The following is a 22405-nucleotide window of genomic DNA, read 5'->3' as shown; positions in this document are numbered from 1 at the left end:
CTTTAACATCGAGGTGTAAACGGGCGCGAGCGTTGATGTTAGCTAATGACCAGAAAGGGCAGGCGCAACTCCGCAGTTACCGGCGAGCAGGTCAGCGCCGCAGTGGAGCTAAGGTGCAGGGATGACACAGCAGCTTTAACATTTGTATCGGTTGTTGAACGGAATCGCGAACCACACAGTCGGGGAACAATGAATACTGGTTCATAGAGCCGTGGGGAGAGAAGGTAAGTATAGGTAACAAGAGAGAAGGAAATGCGGCACGTTGCAACATGAGCAGCTGACGATAACAGGCGCGCACCGGCGCTGATATGAAACCATAGTGCCGCGACTGCATCTTCCTGAGAGCGCAAACGGTAAGGGACGCCTCTGCTCTTATCATTCTAAGGGATACCTCGCCCAATCTGGTTAAGTTACGAGGGAAGGGTGCGTGCACGGGGGAATTAGGGCACGTGCACTTCTTTTTATAGGGGACGACAAGACGGGAAGAGCTGAGCGCAGATCATAAGGGAGGCTAGTGGGACTGTCCCAGGAAACTTCTGAATAAACGTCACCCCTCCTCATGACCATTCACTGCCGTATTCCCGACGACGTTTCTGTTATCGTGGAATGCAACACACACACACACACACTCTCTCTCTCTCTCTCTGGCCGGTTAATCTTTTTACGCTACAGTCCTGTTTGGGGTAGAATGTATCAGCGAGGCGCGTTGTATCTGTTTTCTCTCTTTTCCTACCGCTGCCCTGTACAGTGCACTGTACTCGGCTGCATTGCAAGCTTTTAGTGCAGAGATGTATTCTTACAAGCTCCACTTCGCAATTGCCGCGCACGCAAGAAAAATTACAATTTTTCTTTGCCGACCTTGGCAGTTTAGCAATCGGAATATGTTATACGTACGGTAGCTCTATGTTCATTTACGCGTTTACAAGGGCTTTGAATTTACAATATCATTTGCACGTTTACATGCAAGGGCATATAACGTGCGCGCTTTGATCAAGCAAGCCACAATTGAGCTTCACAAAGTCGAATGCTAGCCCCCAAACCTTAACATTTATCGGCAAGGCCTCCGATAGGACGAAGACGAATTGAGGGGGACGTTTGGCTCGTCGTCTACGTGTAGCAGACAATCAGTGCCGGTCAACAAGGTCGAGGACTACGTCAGTGCGGCGACCAAAGTGGCCGTCAAGGTGATGCTATGCGTTTCCTCGTCCAGCTATCACGCGCCTCTGGAAGACCAAGTTCAGTGAACAAACTGCGATACAAATGTGCAATTCCTTCAGAGGCAACAGCAACAAGAAAAAAAATTGTCTACAGCTGGCCGAGTGGAACTTGGTCACGTGACCAACCACGTGACGAACCACGTGATCAGCCACGGCGCCGCCGGCAGCTGCTCCGCACCACGTGACAGCGTGGAGGCGCCGCCACGCTGAAGGCTCGAAATGCTACCGTAATGTAGCTATCGCCACAAAACGACTGACATGCGCGAATAAACAACATGCACGCTGATTCTTCATGTATACGTTTTTCGTTGAAGCCACTGCGCAGGTGCCCCCCAAGTCGTCGTTCCCACGAAAAACGTTGCACAACGTGCCGACACGTGAGGCGCATTTTACGCAGCACTCGCGCGAGTCGCAGCGTTTCGCACAATCTCGGGCAACATGCATTTCCGCACCAGTTGGCTTCATAGGCCCGAAGACCTGCTGAGTTTTCCGTTAGCCTTCAATTTTTGGACGCATAGTTGAGGGCCTGACACCCTTCCTTATTAGAATTTTATTGATAACTTTATGGAGGACTATGGTAGCTGTGCACCCGCTGTATGTATCTTCTAGTATTTTTTTTTATATTGGGCTCTTATACACTGATTCCGCAATTCCTGCATGACTGCTCAAGTTCTGACTGAGTCGAATGCTTTCTCGTAATCAACGAAGGCTATATATAGAGGTTGGTTATATTCTGCGCATTTCTCTATCAACTGACTGATAGCGTGAACATGGTCTGCAGTCGAGTATCCTTTACGAAAGCCTGCCTGATCATTTGGTTGATTAAAGTCTAAGGTTGCCCTGACTCTATTAGCGATTACCTTAGTAAATACCTTGTACGCAACAGATAGTAAGCTGATCGGTCTGTAATTTTTCAAGTCCCTCGCGTCTCCCTTCTTATGAATAAAGATAATGTTAGCCTTCTTCCAAGATTCTGGTAGGGTCAGTGTTAAGTGGAAGCCCACAGGGCCGATGGGACCCCCCCCCCCCCCCCCCCCCACCTGTTACCAGGAGCGGTCATGCCCGAGGGGGAATCGAGGAATGTACGTTGAGGCGTGACGCCCGCGCTTAGGGTGAAAGGCGGCACTAATCCTTTCTGTCCCGACGCGTGGCAACCGGTGCATCGAATGCGCATGCAGCGAGCGGCGCATTCCACTGGGCTCGCGACAGCCCACGGGGACAATGCCACCCCCCCCCCCCCCCCCCCGCACCTGTTACCAGGAGCGATCATGACCTGGGGAAGACATTCCTTAGCTGTCAATCCGATGCGTGGCAATCGATGGAATGTGCATGCAGCGAGCTGCGTACGCGGAGTCACGCGCCCTGCACGTTCCAGGAGGAGCGGGGTCCACTGGGCTCCGCCCACGTGTACATTGCATGGCTATTGGTTCAGATTGGGCGAGAGCTGGTTTGGTAAAGCTCCGCCCAAGTATCGAAGGGTTTAAAACCCGTGGGAAACAACGATTTCGGACGAGCGCGCCGAGTGTCAAGCTCGGCCGTTTTTAACAGCCTTTTGTAAACAGCCTTTTTTTAAACTGCCTTTTACTCACCTGCCTTTTTATGTCAGTGCCGTCTTTAATAAATAAGTTTTGCTTTGAGAAGTTGGAATTACTGCCCCAACCGGCAACGTGTCGCCGGACGAAGACCTGAAGTACTCTTCGTACAGCTAACCGCCGCTCCCTTCGGTAGGAGGGCAGAGGAAAGTTTAACTGGTGCCGTGACCAGGATCGTCTGAGCGGCTTCCTGCAGAGCGGTTGGAGGCAGTACCTTCCGGAAGATTGACGGAGCACAAAATCTTGGGGAGAAGCCCCGGGGACCAAAGTCCAGGCGAGGCCTCGGAGTCAAGGCTCCACGTCAGCGCTGAGGGGCCAGTGAGGCGAGACCGACGGAGCGAAGCGCTGCGACTTCTTCGGCGCCTGCGGCGGGCGACTTCTGCGGCACCGGCGGCTGGCGACTTTGAAGGCCGGGAGGACGTGAAGGGCCTGCTGCGAGCTACAGATTCCGGCCACCCTTCTGCGCCTCAGGACGTGACCTGCTGCTGCCACGAAGCAAGTGCCATGACCGACCGCCCGACAACGGAGTGAGTTTCCCCATTTTCACTTTACTTGCCTCGGGAGTGCTTGAGCCGTAGGGTTAGAACAAAATAAGCCACAATGGCTACAGTCAGTTGGCAGAGTGAATATGACTGTGATTATGGGTATGGCCATGAGCGAGTGCAAATGTCAGAGGCCGAGCGAGCCATAGAAAAGGAGAGAGGTGACGCCATTATTCGAGACCTCAAGCGTCAGCTAGCGATAGCCGAAGAGAAGCTACGGCAGACAAAGAAAAGGATTGCAGAGGAGCAACGCTCGCGGAGAGCAGCGCGTGTATTGCAGGAGCCGGCACACGATCAGCCGTGCTGTATCATTGCCAAGGACGCTGATCAAATGCTGATAGATGAGTCGAATAAAGAGGACAGCAGCAGCGTAGTTCAGTCCGTTCCTATTGAGAACAGACAAGAGGAATCACGGGTTCCTGCAAACAGCGGAGCTGTCGTTAGCGTCGAGGAGCCAGACATTGTGCAGTTAAACACGGGTGTTTACCCATACCAACCGCCCTTGATTCCCAGGGTGGAGGTGAGTTATACGGACGTGCCTGGGCAAAATTCGAACAGTGGTCATACTGTGCAGACCGAGTGTTGCGAGATAGCCGGGCATGTGGTTAGTGAGTCTAATGGCGCTGATGAGCGAAACGGCACGGACTGCCTTGCCGGACGGGTTGCCCAGTGTGACACGTTGTTGCCAGTAGAAGCGCCAGTAGGCCAGACAGCGTTTGGCGAAAGCGGCGAGTGCGTGCAAACAGCATGCCCAGCACTCACAGCTACGTTGGAGAAGCCAGCCCCACAGCTGGGTAGTCGCGACTGTTTGGAGCCGGAAAACTCGTCTAACGCGGCGATAAGTTGGGCGGAAGATGAGTGGAGTCCCAGCAGCGACGACGGTAAAATTGCTCCACGCCCTGAGAGAAGCAAAGTTACAATGCCGCTTACAGCGGCGAACCGCGACCCATGCTGCGATCTCATTACGGGTCTGCGCAGCTGGCGGGTCGCAAACCTAGAGGCCGGTGATGATGAATGCAATGAGCCGACCATGCCACATTCTAAAAGGCCCTCTCGATATGAGCATTTTGAGCCGTTCGCGGAAGCTTGCGCCCCATATGCGCAGACTGTCGGCGGCTCCACCGAGGTAGAAGATGAGCAATGCAACCGGAGAGCAGGAAAAATGCCAGAATGGTGCACGCTGCATCAAGTAATCTTCACTTCTATGCGACCGGGCGGCGTATTCGATCCTGGTGGTTAGCTACGAACGCCTAATGAATGTATCTAGCCTTAACCCACTCAGCCAATGCCAGGCTGCGATAAGTGTGAAAACGACCTGTGGCTCGAGCACACGATGGGGCAGTGAGTGAGAGTGGGGGAACGTGAAGAGTGACTCTGAAAGTGATCGGACAGTCTCATGCCAGTGTGCTAATTATGTTCTGTGTGAACTGTTTTCCGTTGCGGTGTATATGCAACTTCATGAAGCTATGCATTGATTGAATGTTTCCTCATTCAGTATTTATTTACATGCCGTTGCTTGTGCGATTTTTGTAATGCTTTTACGAGAGGTTTTCATTTGTGCTTGTCGTCCTGTTAACTGAAATGTGTACCTAAGAGTTGTGCTGGCGTCTGCATGCCTGAAGGTATCCTCCCTAGCATGTTTTTTTCTTCTTCCAATTGTTAGTAGGATGTAGAAGTGTATTTTTTTTTGTGCTGGTACAACGGCCAGTGGGGGCCCGGACCCTTTTGCTTTCGCGCGTTTTGTATGTTGTAGAAGGCCGCATTCTTGGCGCTATTGTGGGCTTCGGTATGTTGGGTGTACAGCAAGTGTCCCCCCAACATTCTTGGTGGGGAGGTGTTAAGTGGAAGCCCACAGGGCCGATGGGACCCCCCCCCCCCCCCCCCCACCTGTTACCAGGAGCGGTCATGCCCGAGGGGGAATCGAGGAATGTACGTCAAGGCGTGTCGCCCGCGCTTAGGGTGAAAGGCGGCACTAATCCTTTCTGTCCCGACGCGTGGCAACCGGTGCATCGAATGCGCATGCAGCGAGCGGCGCATTCCACTGGGCTCGCGACAGCCCACGGGGACAATGCCACACCCCCCCCCCCCCCCCCCCCCCCCCGCACCTGTTACCAGGAGCGATCATGACCTGGGGAAGACATTCCTTAGCTGTCAATCCGATGCGTGGCAATCGATGGAATGTGCATGCAGCGAGCTGCGTACGCGGAGTCACGCGCCCTGCACGTTCCAGGAGGAGCGGGGTCCACTGGGCTCCGCCCACGTGTACATTGCATGGCTATTGGTTCAGATTGGGCGAGAGCTGGTTTGGTAAAGCTCCGCCCAAGTATCGAAGGGTTTAAAACCCGTGGGAAACAACGATTTCGGACGAGCGCGCCGAGTGTCAAGCTCGGCCGTTTTTAACAGCCTTTTGTAAACAGCCTTTTTTTAAACTGCCTTTTACTCACCTGCCTTTTTATGTCAGTGCCGTCTTTAATAAATAAGTTTTGCTTTGAGAAGTTGGAATTACTGCCCCAACCGGCAACGTGTCGCCGGACGAAGACCTGAAGTACTCTTCGTACTGCTAACTGTCGTTCCCATCCGGAGGAGGGCAAGAGGAAAGCTTAACTGTCAGGGTCTTAAGGCATTGCGTATACAGGGTGGCTAGTTTTTGTAGCACTATCTCCCCTCCATCCTTCGACAGATCTGCTGTTTAATTACCAGCCGCTTTCCCCCTTTGCATTGCTTCTAAAGGCCGTTTCACATGATGCGATTGTTGCCGCAGCGCAGTGCGATTTCTGCCGCTGTGCGACAGAAATGCGCGTCGTTCTCGTCGCAGGGCCACTGCGACAGACTTTCAACAAGTCGGTCGCATTGTCGCAGCGTCGGTGCGGTCGCAGCGACGGCCACAGTAGTCAGCCAAGAGGAGCTCAGCGATATGACAGGAAAATCTCGAAAACGTTTTATTGAGCTTAAGAATACATCACAGCTCAATATTATTACCCATGATTACGAAATCAACGCCTGCCACGATGTTTGACATTTATTGCAGCCGAAGAATTTTCGGCCACTGAAAGGCCGCACCGACGCTAGGGTGCCGACGGCACCGACTGAATTCATCATTGTCGTGTGAAACGGCGGCTGCGATTACCGTCGCAACGACAGTGCGACCGGGCCGTAATTTTCCGTTCCCGTCGCACCATGTGAAACAGGCTTAAGGCTTCATTTACTTCCTCTTTCGTTATTGGCGGGATGCCCCGCAGTGTTGCGCTCTATCGTCTCTCTCATTAACGTTCGGATTACAATGGCTACTTCAACTATCTTATCCATATTGCTAATGACATTGCCCACCTTGTCTCTTAACGCATACATCTGGTTTTAACTATGCCTAGTTTCCTCTTCCCTGCTTTTAGGCTGCCTCGGTCCTTTAGAGCATGCTCGATTCTCTCCACATTAGACTTCCTTATCGGCTACCTTGCGCTCATCGATTAACTTTGATAGCTGTGCCAGTTCCGCCTGTAGGGCTAGGCGCTTTTACGGTTTAACGTTTCTTAATCAGCTCTTTCGCCTCCTGAGATAGCTTGCCGGTCTCGCCAATGCTATCCACTGCCTGCTTACAGGAGGTATTCCGAGGCCGGAATTGGAAACAGTTGGGGATAAGAGTTAATGGAGAGTAACTTTGTAATCTGCCATTCGCTGATGACACTGCCTTGCTAAGTCACCCAGGAGACGAACTGTAAAGCAATATCAATGCGTCAGACAGGCGAAGCAGAAGGATGGGTCTGAAAATTACCCCGCAAAAAACCAAAGTAATGTTCAGCAGTCTAGCAATTAAGGGATCAGCAGTTCTCAGTTGGCAGCGAGGTGCTGGAAGTGGTAAGGGAATACATCTACTTGTAGGGACATCAGAACACGTTAAAGGACCTCAGGTGGTCCAGATTATTCCAGAGCCCTCCTCGTGGACCATGTGTCGCTCCGGGACGCTAAACACCACATGCTAGCGATTTTTGAGCATGAAATATTTTTGAAAAAGCCCTGGCTCATGTTACGTGCATATGATCATGCTGTACCGTTCTCATACCACATGACAAACGAGTTCCAAACTTGGCGTAACTCACTCTCGACAGGGAGCACTCCAGGTTATGCCAACACGCTACGGCAGATACAGCAAGTTGGCGCGACTTGGCACAACGCAGTCGAAATACAAGAATGCCGATCGAACGTACACGCGCGCATATATATGGCGCATTATTGGCGCCACCCGTGCAGTTGCAAAGCAGCGGCAGAGAGCATGACCAACGTGACGAGGGGACTTTCGTTGGGTATCTGCAGCCAGCTGCTTCGTTTATATTTCGGTGCGGTCATTATTAGACAAGACCCAGCACCAAGAAGCTCGTGGCACCATGGCGACTTGCGACTTGAAATTCAACAGTCAATCTGGCTTCAGCAGTGACGAGGCGGATGACATCGTCTGAATAGTTTCTATACAAGGCCATGACAGCGGACGGGACGAGCCTCGTTAGACCTCATCTCGACCGACCAACAGGCCCAAACTGCTACCCTCCTGGACTCAAACTATACTGGCTACAGATTTAATAAACGAGCTACTACGTCACACAGCACTGTCCAGTTTCAAGGCTGCCCGCATGGACGTGGCGTATTGATAAATGTTAGCCCTCGCAGCAGATGCAGTGAAGCGTTTCCCGGATAGCAACAAGCTTCGTGCCTCCTGGCGACGACCTTCAGGTATGCCGCCTTCCGATCCATCTAAAAATGGCGCGCAAAAAAACCCGAAAACCACAGGGAGCACAGGACGGACAAGAGCGCACTAGCAACTGATGCGTGGTCCAAGAAACACCTCTCGCTCAGTGAGCATGAGCCAGGAAATTAAGCACGTGTCAACAACATAAGAACCCAAATCAACATGGCGTATCTGCGCGATAAACATACGCCACATCGCCGCCATGCGTTGAAGCCGATCTAACTAACTAAACGCAGCGATGTCTGAAGTTGCTCGCTTCGCTGCCAAAGGCGTTGCGGAAGACAACTGTACCGCAATTTTAACGAGAGATTAGTCAAGCTATAATGCACTGGTAACATGATTAGACGTTGTAGGCTAGTTCCAAAAAACTTTCCGCTGCGGCTTCGGTGCCAAGCAGGTTATGCATAACAACGCCCAGCGACCCGTGCGCTGCCAGCACTTCCGACACTATAGCGTGGGTGCAATGCATTCTATAGGTTGTATTCTAATAAGCTTACCTACCATTATTTTTTACATATCGAATTAGCGATATATCGAACTATTTCATGATTCCCTTCGAATTCGGCATATCTGGGTTGACTGTATAAGGAGAGGCGTGGTAGCAGTTTTAGAAAGGATGGGCACCTGGACCGTGTCGTGAAGGAACGGGCTTGGCAAGAAGTCAAAAAGGCTGAGATTAAAGACCAACATGACAACTTGTACGCTAACTATCCTGAATTTAGTGGTTTACGCATCAAACATAAACGTATTTTTTTTTTTGTAATCAAACGTAAACTGTAACGGAACAACGATGTATCCCGTCGCTGTTCATACCGTTTCATCGTTCAGAGGCTTAACTTGTTCCGCCCAAAATACGAAGGTAGCCGTGCTGTACAACATGCCCAGAATTCTGTTCGGCGTTCCCTGGATCACGCAGGTCGGGTGGATTCACGTTAAAAAGCGTCAGCGCACGCTACAACACCTACGGCCTACAAGCATAGGCTCAAACAGGAAGCATCATCCGAAACCTCGTTCTTGTTTGTTTGTTTGTTTTTCCCATGTCCAACGCGTTTTCACTACGATTCCGACGATCCCTCATCAACGCAGGGGACTTTCGACTAACCGATCAGCCTAAGAGCAAACGGTTCAGACATTCACTGCTCAGCTTCGCCCCATTCTATGGCAAGCCGCAAATAGAAAAAAAAAATGCTCGAAATCAAACGTTTGGAATCAAACAGATTTCAGACTGCCGTTTTAAACGTTTTTAACCAAGTTCAGGCTATGGGATTTGCCCGGAGGGAGGCATCATTCACCTTCTTTGTTTCCTCCCCATGATTTCCATCACGAGCTCCCGCTGAGGGCCTCCCGCCCTCCTTGACATCGCCATACGGACTTCTCTTGTCGTGCCCCAATTTTTCTTTATAATAATAATAAATAATTGGTTTTTGGAGGGAAAGGAAATGGCGCAGTATCTGTCTCATATATCGTTGGACACCTGAACCGCGCCGTAAGGGAAGGGATAAAGGAGGGAGTGAAAGAAGAAAGGAAGAAGGAGGTGCCGTAGTGGAGGGCTCCGGAATAATTTCGACCACCTGGGGATCTTTAACGTGCACTGACATCGCACAGCACACGGGCGCCTTAGCGTTTTGCCTCCACAAAAACGCAGCAGCCGCGGTCGGGTTCGAACCCGGGAGCTCCGGATCAGTAGTCGAGCGCCTTAACCACTGAGCCACCGCGGCGGCCAATTTTTCTTTATCCAAATAGTTTTTTTTTACCTCAGGATCTTTGCGGTATTTCGTACTCGGACACATCTGATTTGAATCCCCCGCGAATAACAGCGGTACCTCCTTTCCACGCCCTTCAAGTTCGTTCGCGCGGTCCACCACCATTCCTTCTCCTTTCCTCTTTACACCTACAAAAAACAATAATAAACAGGCGCAGCCATTTCGAGGGCTCAACCGTGCGACCAGGTCGTTAAAGCCCCGCCCTCCCCCCTCCATTTCTGCCTCTTGAAAAGTAATCTACGCGGCCCCGCGTGCCAACCTAATGAACGCTGCACACCGCCCTGGGCTGCAAAGCATCGTCGCCTGTCCCCGCGAACCTTCCTTCTTTCAAGTCCGGCACGCCGTGTACGTGCGCGCGCCTCGTTGGAGCACGCCGCCGAGCCTTGCGAGAACAGAGGCGACGCTGCGGACAGACCGACAATTAAGAAACCCGCGAGGTTCGTCCACTCGACTCTCTCTGCATAGCTCCGGCAGCGCTTCGGACGCCGCGTTCGAGAGCAGCGGATCCCCAGCGCGCCGAGCACACACGCACCGCTTCCGGCGAACTGCGACGCCCAGGGCCCGGCCCGGGACGAATTTCCGGGAACCGTGGGCGCGAGCGCCGCTTGTACTACAGGATACCCCTCCCCCCTCTTTCTCCGTTCGATATATAGGGTACAGGGACGCTCTGTTCCCTCCGTCTCCCCCTCGTCCAGTTTGCGTCCCCTAGTTTGCATTGTCTGGTCCCTCCCTGTTCCACTTCTTCCCCAGATTCCCTCCCTCCCTCGCACAGAGGCGCGCTCGCGTTTGGATTGGCGCGCCTCGACCCGTTGTCGCCTGTGCTCTCTGTTTTTTTCTTCCTTTCTTGCCTCTCGCTCCGTGGCACGTGGCGCCGGTCCGTGCGCAGCTGGTCGAGGGCCAAAACTTTGCGCTGAGATACTTTTTTTGTTTTGTTCTCTCTCTCTCTCTGGTTGCACACATAATGGCGGCACGCGTGCGGGGACGACAACAGCCGTGTCGGCTACTTGGCTGTCGCTGCTGTTACGAGTACAGCTCGGTACACGTACCAACACAAAGCCACGCGCCACGTTTCACACAATACAATATTTACACAGCAAGAAATGTGTACAGGTTGTGCGCGCCTCTAGAATTTCGCCTCCATCGAAATTCGACCGCCGCGGCCGGGATCGAACCCGCGTCTTTCGGGTCAGCAGCCGAGCGCCATAACCACTGACCCACCGCGACGGCTGTATTAATTAATGCGAATAAACTTAGCAATTAATGCGAAGATACTAAGCAAGCTAGGAATTAATGCCTAGATTACACTTCTCACGCCCCCCTCCCCCGCCTCCCCTTTCCCCTGATAGAGGGGGAGGCTAATAAATATTTATCGATCTGTTGTTCTCAGAGGAGCTGCTGACGACCACACAATCAGAGAGGGGGAGGCTAATAAATATTTATCTATCTGTTGTTCTCAAAGCTGCTGACGACCACAGTCAGCAGCTTTTGCCGTCATAGAGTACGGACACGTCTCTTGCACCCGATTTCGTCAGTTCTTGAGAGAGGCAACCTTCTATTGCACGGTCAGGATTTCGCACCCCAAGGAAATTTTGAATAGTACGTCTTAAAAAATGCCTTAGCGGGTGAAATTCGGGTGCCTGCGTTGGGGACCTGGATTTCTTGAGAAGCAGCGAGACACGCACGCTGTACGACAGTTTTTTTTTTTCGTATTGCCTCTGTCAAAATACACGTACGTTGTGACTGGGAGTCGCACCCGAGACTTCATGCAGGATTTCGGAATGCATCAGAATGCACCAGAAAGCTTTTACAAATACAGAGCAAGGTAAAAAGAAGGAAGAATAAATCGAAAGGCCCCGGAGGGAGAAAAAAATGAGAGAAACATTTGCACATTGCCGGCTCTTTCACCTAATCCGCGTTCTCGACCAACTCGTTTCGAAACGGGCATTTCCGCGCGCGCGCCAGTTAACCGCAGCTAGTGATGAAACTTTCAAGCTCTTCATATATGCTACGCGGGCCGCATGCACGGATGAACCTACACGGTACGCAGTTTCGTCAGTGCTGAACACCATTAAATGTAGCTAATGCCAGTGTCCTTCCTGGAGAGTGCGCTGCGCAGAATGTCCTTGTAAAAGCCATTCCCGGGACCTCTTTCGGTGATCGTAAAAACGGCGAGCGCCACTGTAGAATGGACAGCTTGATCTGGCTGGTTTGTTCCTGCTATTTAAATCGCGCCGTGATCAAAACACAAGCACGCGAAAAATCAGTGAGCGCCTCGCGTTCACCTTTGACGTTGCAGTCAGCGCAGACCACTTGTGCGCAAACCGGAGAACGGCATTAAAAAATTGTGCGTTCAGATTTAGCGTCACACCACGTAAACTCTGCGCAACCTCCGAGCACAAACCAGTGCGCAAAGGCGGGAAGTAATGCTAGGTTCTCGCGGTTATAAGAAAATTTCGTCCAGTAACTTTTCATTACGCTATGAAGTCTTTTTTTTTCTCAGCTCATGGCGCAGCCACACCTCATGATGAAACCTAATACCGCCGCCGTGTGCCGCTGACTATATAAGAAACCACCCCAGCATTCACTGCACCCAAACGCAACCGCCGCATCTCTCCTCCAGCCGTTCTTAAAAAGGTGTACAAGTCGCAACTGTCCCCGCAGTCTGCATTTGTAATTTAATCCCTCTCCAGAGGCATCAACAATTCAGAACGCGCCAGGTCTTGAGCGCTGCTGTCCATTGTTCCATATGTCAAAAGGACGAGATTAAAAGACCAGTGCCCAGGGACTCCGGAACTTTTTTTTGAGTGTGTGTGGGTGTGGGGGGGGGGGACTTCGTGTTTATTTTGTTATTTATTTATTTAATGCTCATTTACATAACAAATTTTATATTATCGTAATTTTTATTTTTCAATGCTCAAAGGTTGATGCAAACTGTCACATTGTGCTGACGACACTCCAGCGGTCAGGAACACAACGAAAAGGCTTCAAAAGAAACTGTTTAAGGGGCTGACTCCTGCCCACCAAGAACTGAATGACTCGGCGGCGGCAATAGTCACAAGCGCACTGGGTGGTCATTGAACTGATTGCATGCAGTTCTTGGCCGCGCTCAGTGTAAAGCTGGCAAGGAACCTTCGAGATAAAGAACCACCAGCAATTACAACAATCCGGAAAAATGTAGAAGCATTTGCACGCGGCCACGATCAACGGAGATAAGTCTGGTTGCATCTAGCATTACAAAGCTCAATGATAAAGCCGTGTTCCGGCGGTTTTGAATGCGAACGATCAAATGGTGCAAAGATTCACGGCAATATAAAACGAACTGAAATGGGCAGCTCTATTGATGTGCGCACGAGGAGTGATCAGTTGGTTAAAAAGGTTTGTGCATAGTTGTTTAAATTCTGGTAATCATGATCATGTACACGGGTCAGACAGTCAACTTCTGTTGGGATATGACTGGTTTAGCTTACTCATACGAAATGCTTTACAACTGGCTACGAAGCCAAGCAGCCCAGCCCCACTGTGCTTTGCATTAAAAGACTCCTAGAACTGAAGTGTTTCAGTTGTCAGAAATCTGATCCAAGAGCAAGCAATTGGAGGCTGGGTGGGGGGAGGCGGCCGCCCCACTTGACCTTCCTGTTCTAGGGTTCCTGCCAGTGCCTCCTTAAAAACGCCTAGCAACGACGGCAACAGCTGGCAAAGAGGCAAAATATCTGCGCAGCGAGCGGGAGTCGTCAGCCCGGTTCCCGGGAGGCCCGGAGGGAGTCGGCGGGAGAAAAGGGCAACAGAAAGAGGGAAAAAGGGAAAGAAGGAACCCAGGGCGCGCGCTCCCATCATCGACCCAGCTGCGAGGCTGTGACTCACGGGCGAACAATGTTGTGGCCCGCTTCCCCCCCCCCCCCCCCTCTTTCCTTTCTCTCTCTTCGTTCAGCCCATGGCATCGCGCCTTCGCTCCGTTCCCATTTCTTCCCGCCTCTCCCTGTGTTGGCGCGCATCTTACGGAGACGACCCCCCCCCCCCCCCCCCCCCCCCTCGTCTTCTCGCAACGTTGCATGCGGCGGACCACGCTGTCCGCATTACCTGATAACGAAACCACTGTGCTCAGCACGCGTGAAGAGTGGCGCTACGCGGAACATCCCATCACCTCGCACCCGCGGCTCGGCCCGCAACGGGGGGCACCGCCAAGTCTGCACTGCGCTCACAAGGGGACTTCCCCCTTGTCAAATAGCGGACCCGCTACACCACTTCCAAAGAGAGGCATTATGACCAAACAATGCGCCGAGAATTACATTCGGATACAGCTCAAGAACGAAGGACCAGGTAGACCTCGAAGGAGGCTTTCTAATGCATAGTGTAGACCCAGTGTCGTCACGACGTCTTGCACCTGCTAATGGCCTGGGGCAGTACGCACATGAAACTGTGTGCACTTTCGAACGGCGCCTAAATGCGCAGCTTCTCGGCATGCCTGAAATACTTCGCGAAGTGAGTCCCGAACACACATACCGCGTGTTGCAGGCTGCACTGAGCGCGAGAGTGCGGGGCAAAGAGGAGGGGAACTTCGCGATCGACGCTCGCCTTCGTCCAGCACAGAGGCTACTCACAAAGTCCACCAATGAATTAGACGCAGATGAGAAGCTACGACGTCTGCCTGACTCTCCGCGCAATACCTGCACAAGCCAAGAATGCGAAGAGGGGGCAAACCCTCCTGCGACAGGCTCTGGCTCAAAAAGTAATGTGGTTGTACTGTGCCGGGCATTGTACACGCAAAGCTCTGCCACTGCAACTCTAATATGCACGGCTTTTGATGACGGCTTTTGACCAGCCGATTGATGATGATGGCCTCTGGTTGAATGGCACGTACCCACGGTGGGGGATTGGCCAGGGTACATTGTTGATACACATACACACATGGGTAAGGAGTGGATTATTTGGATAATTTTGTGAATAAGGCGCAAATTTGGAGAAAAAAGGTGAAAGAAAAAGGAAATGTAAAAGCCGTGAATTCACATTTTAGCATAAGGATCGACCTGATGCAATTATATACCCGTGAATTAAATCGCACACAGATTTCAAGGCATACCCCTTGGCGCTTGCCCCAAAGGAGAGTAGTATCGGAATAGATAGAGGGAGCCCCAGTCGAGCGAGGGGGATCTCCATGTATGTTCTACGGATTGAAGTGAGCCGCCGGCAAAAGAGGAAAAAGTGATCTATAGACTCTATTTCGCCACAAGACTCACAAAGGTTGGTCAGCGATAACCCTGATTGGCATAAATAGAAGTTTAGTCGCGGTATTCTGCAACGCAAGAGGGTCATGGACACCCCACATTTCCTCGAAGTGCACATGCGCACTCTCCAAGGAATTCCGCTACAGCAAGGAGAAGCTCATGGCTCAAGTATTGGAGGCGCTGGAACCGTTGGAAGCGTGCTGCAGTCAAGAAGACAGTATTTGGTACGATTGGGACAATAGGTCCCCCAAGGCCGGACTTAGCTAAAAAATCAGCCCTCTCATTACAGACAATGCCACAGTGCCCAGGGACCCAGTGAAAACGAACTTCTGTAATATGTGGTGGAAGAAAAAAATCAAAGGGAGCGGCTCATAGGGGTATCCCTCGATTTTTCGAGTGTTGTCAAGACGGAAAGGCTGTCTGAAAGTATAATAACCTGAGAGATACTGCAGGGAATCCTGGTTAAGGCCACCTCAATGGCCAGAAACTCGGCTACAAAAATAGGGGTATAGATTGAGGCCCGAAATGAGTAACTCCAATCGAGAGCCATTGAGTAAATGCCGAGGGCTGCCTTTTCATTTTGCTGGGAAGCGTCTGTAAAAACGGCTATATGCACCAGCCGATTACTTACACGGGCCGCAGGCTCTCTCAACGGACTGTCCCGTGTAAGCAGTGCGTTTTTTGTTTGAACGATTAAAGTCTTGCGGCTGATCTCTCGGGACGAATGTGTCGCCCAGAAGCGTTTCCCGCGCTTCAAATCCGCCTCGAGACGAACAATAAAATAACGTTGAAATTCTGTAATATAGCATGCAGCAACGCTACGTGTTTCATTAGAAAGCTAGTTAAATGCTATAAATTAAAGAGGCTCCCACTAAAGGTGCGGTATTTCTTGTAAGTTTAAGGACGGCGCTTCACGGATATATTACAGAAATATTTTTTTAAAATGCGTTTCGTACAGGCAGACGCCGGAGCTTCTTGACCTCCCGGGCGAGGCTGCTGACTGGCTGCAGCCATGGTAGCTGCGTGACTTCATAAACAATCTAACCAATAGCCGTCTCTGAACAGAATTACGCGCGGAGCGTGCGACGGAAGATGGCGCGAGAATGAGAAAGTCGCCGGAAAGGACTAGCCAACTTTCGCGCAAGTTTGTCGGTTCTATGATGCGTGCAGAAGCGTATTGTTTGGCCTATGTGCTCATGAGGATAGAGTGTGAATACTCCCCTCAAAAGGTGTTTTTAACAAATAACGTTATAAGGCTCTATTATAGCTGAACATTGCTATTATAAAGTTAAAAGCTAACAAATATTGTTACATATTGTACAATAAACATTGCGTTACTGTTCAAACTAGCCATTGTTCTAATACTGTGATCTAAACGTTATTACAGCGTTTGAATCGTAAAAATAAAACATTACAATATTATTTCAAGCATGTGCGCCAGAAGTCCTCCCAGCGTTCCTCCTGCAGCAAATTTTTTTTTTCAACTAGCAGCACTTAGCAACAAATCTTTTAGGTCGCGCATGCCACAGGTCACATGCACAGCCCCATTATATTGTTAGAAAAAAAATGGAGGGGAAACAAGTTCCACATTCAGGGCATGACGCGATGGCATTTAATGTCCATTTATAGTAAATGATATACCTGTCAGAAGCTACGGTTCTTAGACGCATCATCTTGTCCCGAACTGCAGGACCACGTAATAATAATAATAATAATAATAATAATAATAATAATAATAATAATAATAATAATAATAATAATAATAATAATAATAATAATAATATTTGTATATAATATAATTGGTTTTGGGGAGAAAGGAAATGGCGTAGTATCTGTCTCATATATCTTTGGACACCTGAACCACGCCGTAAGGGAAGGGATAAAGGAGGGAGTGAAAGAAGAAAGGAAGAAGAGGTGCCGTAGTGGAGGGCTCCGGAATAATTTCGACCCCCTGGGGATCTTTAACGTGCACTGACATCGCACAGCACACGGGCGCCTTAGCATTTTTCCTCCATAAAGACGCAGCCGCCGCGGTCGGGTTCGAACATAATAATAATAATTGGTTTTGCGGGGAAAGGAAATGGCGCAGTATCTGCCTCACATATCGGCGGACACCTGAACAGCGCCGTAAGGGAAGGGATAAAGGAGGGAGTGAAAGAAGAAAGGAAGAGAGAGCTGCCGTAGTGGATGGCTCCGGAATAATTTCGACCACCTGGGGATCTTTTAACGTGCACTGACACCGCACAGCACGCGGGCGCCTTAGCGTTTCGCCTCCATCGAAACGCAGCAGCCGCGGTCGGGTTCGAACCCGGGAACTCCGGATCAGTAGCCGAGCGCCCTAACCACTGAGCCACCGCGACGGGTGTCCATAGATGCGGAATTGGTCATTGCCGCTCCTGGCGCAGTGGCGCCACAGCCCTGCGATGGCAGGTGTTGCCACCGGTGGGGTTTGTGCGACCCATGTTGCTCTGGCCGAGCAGTCTCTCGTGGGCAGTCTGCTCACTATCCGATGGACAGGTTGCGATGACGCCGCACGGTCACGTGACCTGTTTGGCCCACCTAGGTTGCTTCTCGAAGGATTTTTTAACGCGATAGCGTTAAAGGCCCCGTTTCCCAGAAAATCCGGCGCCGGCGTTGTGACCGAAAAATCACGTGCATGGCTCTGGCAGGTGGTGCCAAGAGAGAAACCGAGGAGGCAGGTGGGCCACCTAGGTGCGGGCCACCCTCTCGGCGATGTGCGCTGCGGAGAAGCCTGAAACCCGTGGCTGTTTTAACCGGCGATCACGTGACCATTTCAAATGACAGCCCAGAAAGACTTCGCATGCTGCGCTTGCGGGCCATTTAAGCTCGTCTAATTCGAAAACCTCTTCAGTTGCCCCTTAAGCTCTAATTCTCAGTGCAAGGTAAGGAGAACCCTTGCCCTTATCTTTCGATACTCCTTGGTCTACAGGGGGCACCGTAAAGGCTTCACTGCGCGGCTGAGAAGCAGACCAAGTCACCTGGTTATTTTTGACAAAGACGGTACATCTGTCCAATCGGCGTTTTTCTCTGGCCCAGCTGCGTACAACCTTTGACCCCTTGTTCTTTTGAAGCGGGGAGCGCTTCGGTCGTACATTGGGCTCCCTGAAGGAGTACAGACACCCAACTTTTCGGTGCGCGTTTTCTTGTGTGTAATGGTGTTTAAGGCATAATTATACATGATCGTAATTTATAATCGCATTTCTTTCTCGTGTTGTTTCGCTTTCGGTTTCAACAGCCGAATGAGGATTATGACGTCAACATGTGCTTACAGGTCACGTGAGGCATAAAAACTGCAATATAATCGCTGTTTCCACACTCGTCCTTTCGACTCTTGAGGAAGGCTGGCTTCAGCTCTTCTGTAAATTAAAACGATAAAGCAGCGATTATATCGACGTTTTTCCGTGGCTCACGTGACACAAAAGCACCCATTGAAGTCACAGTCGTAGTTCGGCTGTTGAACCCGACTGAATATAAACAGCATGGCAGAAAAAAATTCGATTTAAATTATTTAGCGGTCGTAGGCGAATATCACGCGGTGATTCATACGTAGTAGTGTCTTCCGCATCATTGTAGGGAAGAAAAAATGCCACAAAAATTATGTGTCTATACTCCTTCGAGTTCCCCATCCGAATCCATCCCTCCGAATGACATCCCTCTTACCTATCGGTTTCAGTTTCTGACTGCGCACACACACCTCAGGTTACATAAATCACGCTTGCACCGATCACAGCTTATCTTTTGTTACCCATTAACCCTTCCCCCCTCTCCCTTTTCCTGGCGTATATACAGTCGTGGACAAAAGTTTGCGGGATACAGACTCGCGGAAAAAAAAAATATTGCGGCGCGGTTTGGAATACAAGATCGTTGCAACGCATAGAAAAGTGACGGCACATGCGTGCTGCATCTGCTAGAAAACTACCGTCTGAGTGTCTAGCGAGGCAACGCAGAAATATATATATTTTTTTCCTCGCGAATCCGCATCCCGCAGACTTTTGTCCATGGCTGTACACTAGCCTCGTTCTCACGCACCCCAGTTCATTTATGTGCAATCTACACGGTCTTTTCAATTCTCTGATCAATAAAATCCTTCCGGTGCTCAGCATGCAGGGGGACGTCAGTTCAAATTATATTTCACGTCTTTCCCAAAGAGGCTGGCTGAACTTATCCCATCGCCGCGGTGGCCTAGTGGTCTGAGCATCCGCCTCGCATGCGGGAGGTGCGGGGTTCGATCCCCAGTGCCGCCGGGTACCCACCGGTGATACAATGGGTACAAGCCTTCCCCTGGCCTGGCGCTCGGCTAGTAAGGGGTGAAATGCTCGGAAAATCGGTCTTTGACCCCACCTTCCCTTGCGCCATAAAAATCCATAATCCAACCCAATCCTGAACTTATCCCCACCGTGTTCTTAATCTTAATAGCGGAATTGCAAAATTCTATATCCTTCTGATCAGCTTTAATTCCTACGCGTCCGGATTCTTGGCCAATCCCCCACTGTAGTATACGCGGTGTTACGTACTGGCAAAGGGCAACGAACGGAGTAGCCACTGCACTGACTCAGCCCCCGTCCATGGCTGGACGCGGTGGGAAGGAGGAAAAGAACCTGCAGCTGAGCAGCTGTGGCCACTGCGGCGGGCCATTTTGCGTACTATACACGTATACACTGCACACACAATGCTTGAGGTTGTGGAGGTTACGCTTTATACACGCCTTCGACACAAAGTTCCCAGGTAGCACCAAACATGACAATAATGTTACGTTTCTCTTTTGGTCAAACACAGTGTCTTGCTCCATCGAAGGGGGTCTCGAGTGTTTCGAGAACAGTTGGAGAGGGAAATAAAGTGGGAGAGAGAGAAAGTGGCTGGCGGCCTGTTTTACACATCGTTCTATACGAAGGTCAGAACCCATTTTCAAAGGTCGTTGTCAGCTCAGTTTATGCCACAGACCTGAAACAAACGATTCCCGCGCACTGCCAGCGTACTCGTTGTTGTTGTGTGGCCTTGGAGCTGACTCGTGGCGTGAGGGCACGGGTTTCCCCTTTCTCTTCAACCCTTTGTATGGTGCTGTCAACTTTGCATTTTTCACCGCCTCTGGTTTCAGAAAACATGTTAATGATTCTTACTAAAAATCGCACGAAATTTTCTACACGATAGCGAAGGAATGTTTCGACCACCACTGGCAAGAATAAAAAATCGTGGCTTGCTTCGGATTCACGCAGTCCAGCAGTCCGCATTCCAGCCCGGGGGGGTCTCAGATCCCTTGTCAATATTGGAGGGGATGGGGTGTCTCACCCCCCCCCCCCCCACCCTGGCTTTAAGCACTGGTCAAACATTATATGAATGTCCTTAATGTCTTTTTCCTAACGTTTCTGAAACACTAGAAAAATATTTTCATAACATTAATTAATTATTTAAACAACATACATTCAATATTCCCGAAAATGGTAAAGCAACCCTGCACGAGCATTCAAGCACGCCAGTTGTGAAGGTTCACAACTAACCAATTTAACCCTTTGCAAGAAATAACAACGAGGGCGACATTTATTTGAGCCCCACAATCACAGCCAAACATACACCACACAACATACCGGGGAGCCAAGCTTATATATTCACTACATGGGGATGTACCATGAGTGGTACTGGCGAATGGATAATAAGCAAAGCTTTCTAGCAAAATAATGGGGCTATGCATGCAATATAACTATATAAGGCAAGCGCAATCGAAGAGATTTAGTTGAAAAGTACTGCTAGTTGAAAAACAACTTTACTGTACGAACAGTGGGAAAATCTCTGGGACCCAGCGACTGTAACATATTCGTAATGTTCTTCTATGGTTGTGATTCAAACATTATAATAATGAGCAGAAGACTATATTAAAACAAAGTTTATTCAGCACGTTAAACTAATGTTTATGTTACCACAAACATTATTTATTGGTTTTTAACATTATAATAACACTTAAGCACAGCATTTGAGTAATGTTTACATTGAATGTTAAACTAATACGTATATAATATATCGTTATTTGTTAATATTTAACATTCATGTCACGCTCCAATTCAACATAACGATAATGTAACTTACATGAGATTTTCATAACATTATTACAATGATCGGTTCTACCTATTAGGAAGACAGTGCAGGAGATATAGAGAATTCAAAGAGCTCAAATGGAGGTCAATGCTCACATAACGAAACAACACAGCAAACCACAAATATTTCCAACACGTAAAATGAAATCAACTCAAAATCTATGACAGGTGCCCATCGTGAGCTGAACGCATACATACAGGGCAAGAGAGAAGCCGGCCGCCTGAGCTGTAATTACTCGAATTTAACTATAGTCATATGCAAATGCGTGCTTTCGGACAGCTGTCACTAACGTACCGGCGTGACATGAGAAAAAAGTGTTACTGCGGAAGGAACTCATGCGTGAGAATATAATACATCACTCGATACTAGAACCAAATCAAAGTGGAAAACGCAGGTGAAAAGAAAAACCCAATAAACGATAGCTTGCTAAACAGCTACCGCGCATATACAGCATGATTAGTGTATTTCTCTGATATGTTCACAGAAGCAGAGAATCGCGGTTTTAATTAGCCAGTGACTGTACTACAGTTGCAATTGTCTTGAAGAAAATTTTGAAAATTTTACACGCGGCAAGCGAATCTGTGCAACCAAGTTTAGGAGTGAAGCGCCCAGTCGTGTGCAATGTATGCATCTATATCCGGTCGTGGGAAAGTGTGCCGCGTTGCTCGTCGGAACGTACTGCATTTGCAGAGGTTGTTACCCTCTGGCGCCAATCTGCCGACAGTCAGCGAGAACAGCAGTCGCGCGGCTGTCGTCGGCGGGACCCACCTCGCTTCGTTGTTACATTTTTCCTCCGAGGCCCGGCGTCGTCGAGCCCGCGCCGATCGGTCCCACCGCGGCGTGCGACGACGGAATGATGACGGCGAATCCGGCTCGATACGAAACGATGCGGCGGCTCTTTAATCCTCTACGACCTTGGTGCATCCGTGCTGGGCAACTTCCCCGTTCCAATGAGCAACAGCAAGTGTCCGCGCCGCATTAGCGCGACTCACTTGCCGGGCGGTGCGCGGGACTCTGGCGAGCAGCTAGCGCGGACCTCGCGCGTGCTTCGGGTGCACGCGATGTCGGGGGTCCTTGATCCTGAAGGAATGTTGTTGCGGACACGGGAACACACAGTGAGCGACGGCACAATTGGGTGCGGGTTTACGGGCGGGGGATATTTTCGTCAGAGCGGAGGATTTCGCTCGAACAGTTAGGTGCGGGGGAGGGGAAGCACGGAAAGC

General features: G+C 50.3%; 1 protein-coding gene across 2 annotated transcripts in view; it reads right to left on the bottom strand.

Annotated features, from left to right (window-relative positions):
* HDAC4 (histone deacetylase 4) overlaps positions 1-22405 on the bottom strand; it is a 256523-nt gene extending 234118 nt beyond the window's left edge. Inside the window, exon 1 of one of the 2 annotated variants that reach the window (XM_077659443.1) lies at positions 21951-22405. The gene's annotated coding sequence lies outside the window, so the exon portion shown is untranslated. The remainder of the gene's footprint in view (positions 1-21950) is intronic. The other variant, XM_077659445.1, reaches the window with a different exon arrangement.

Source organism: Amblyomma americanum, chromosome 3 (genome assembly GCF_052857255.1).
Source record: "Amblyomma americanum isolate KBUSLIRL-KWMA chromosome 3, ASM5285725v1, whole genome shotgun sequence".
Lineage (NCBI taxonomy): Eukaryota > Metazoa > Arthropoda > Arachnida > Ixodida > Ixodidae > Amblyomma > Amblyomma americanum.
The sequence above is the reverse complement of the archived record's forward strand: the minus strand, read 5'-3'. Positions and strand labels throughout refer to the sequence as shown.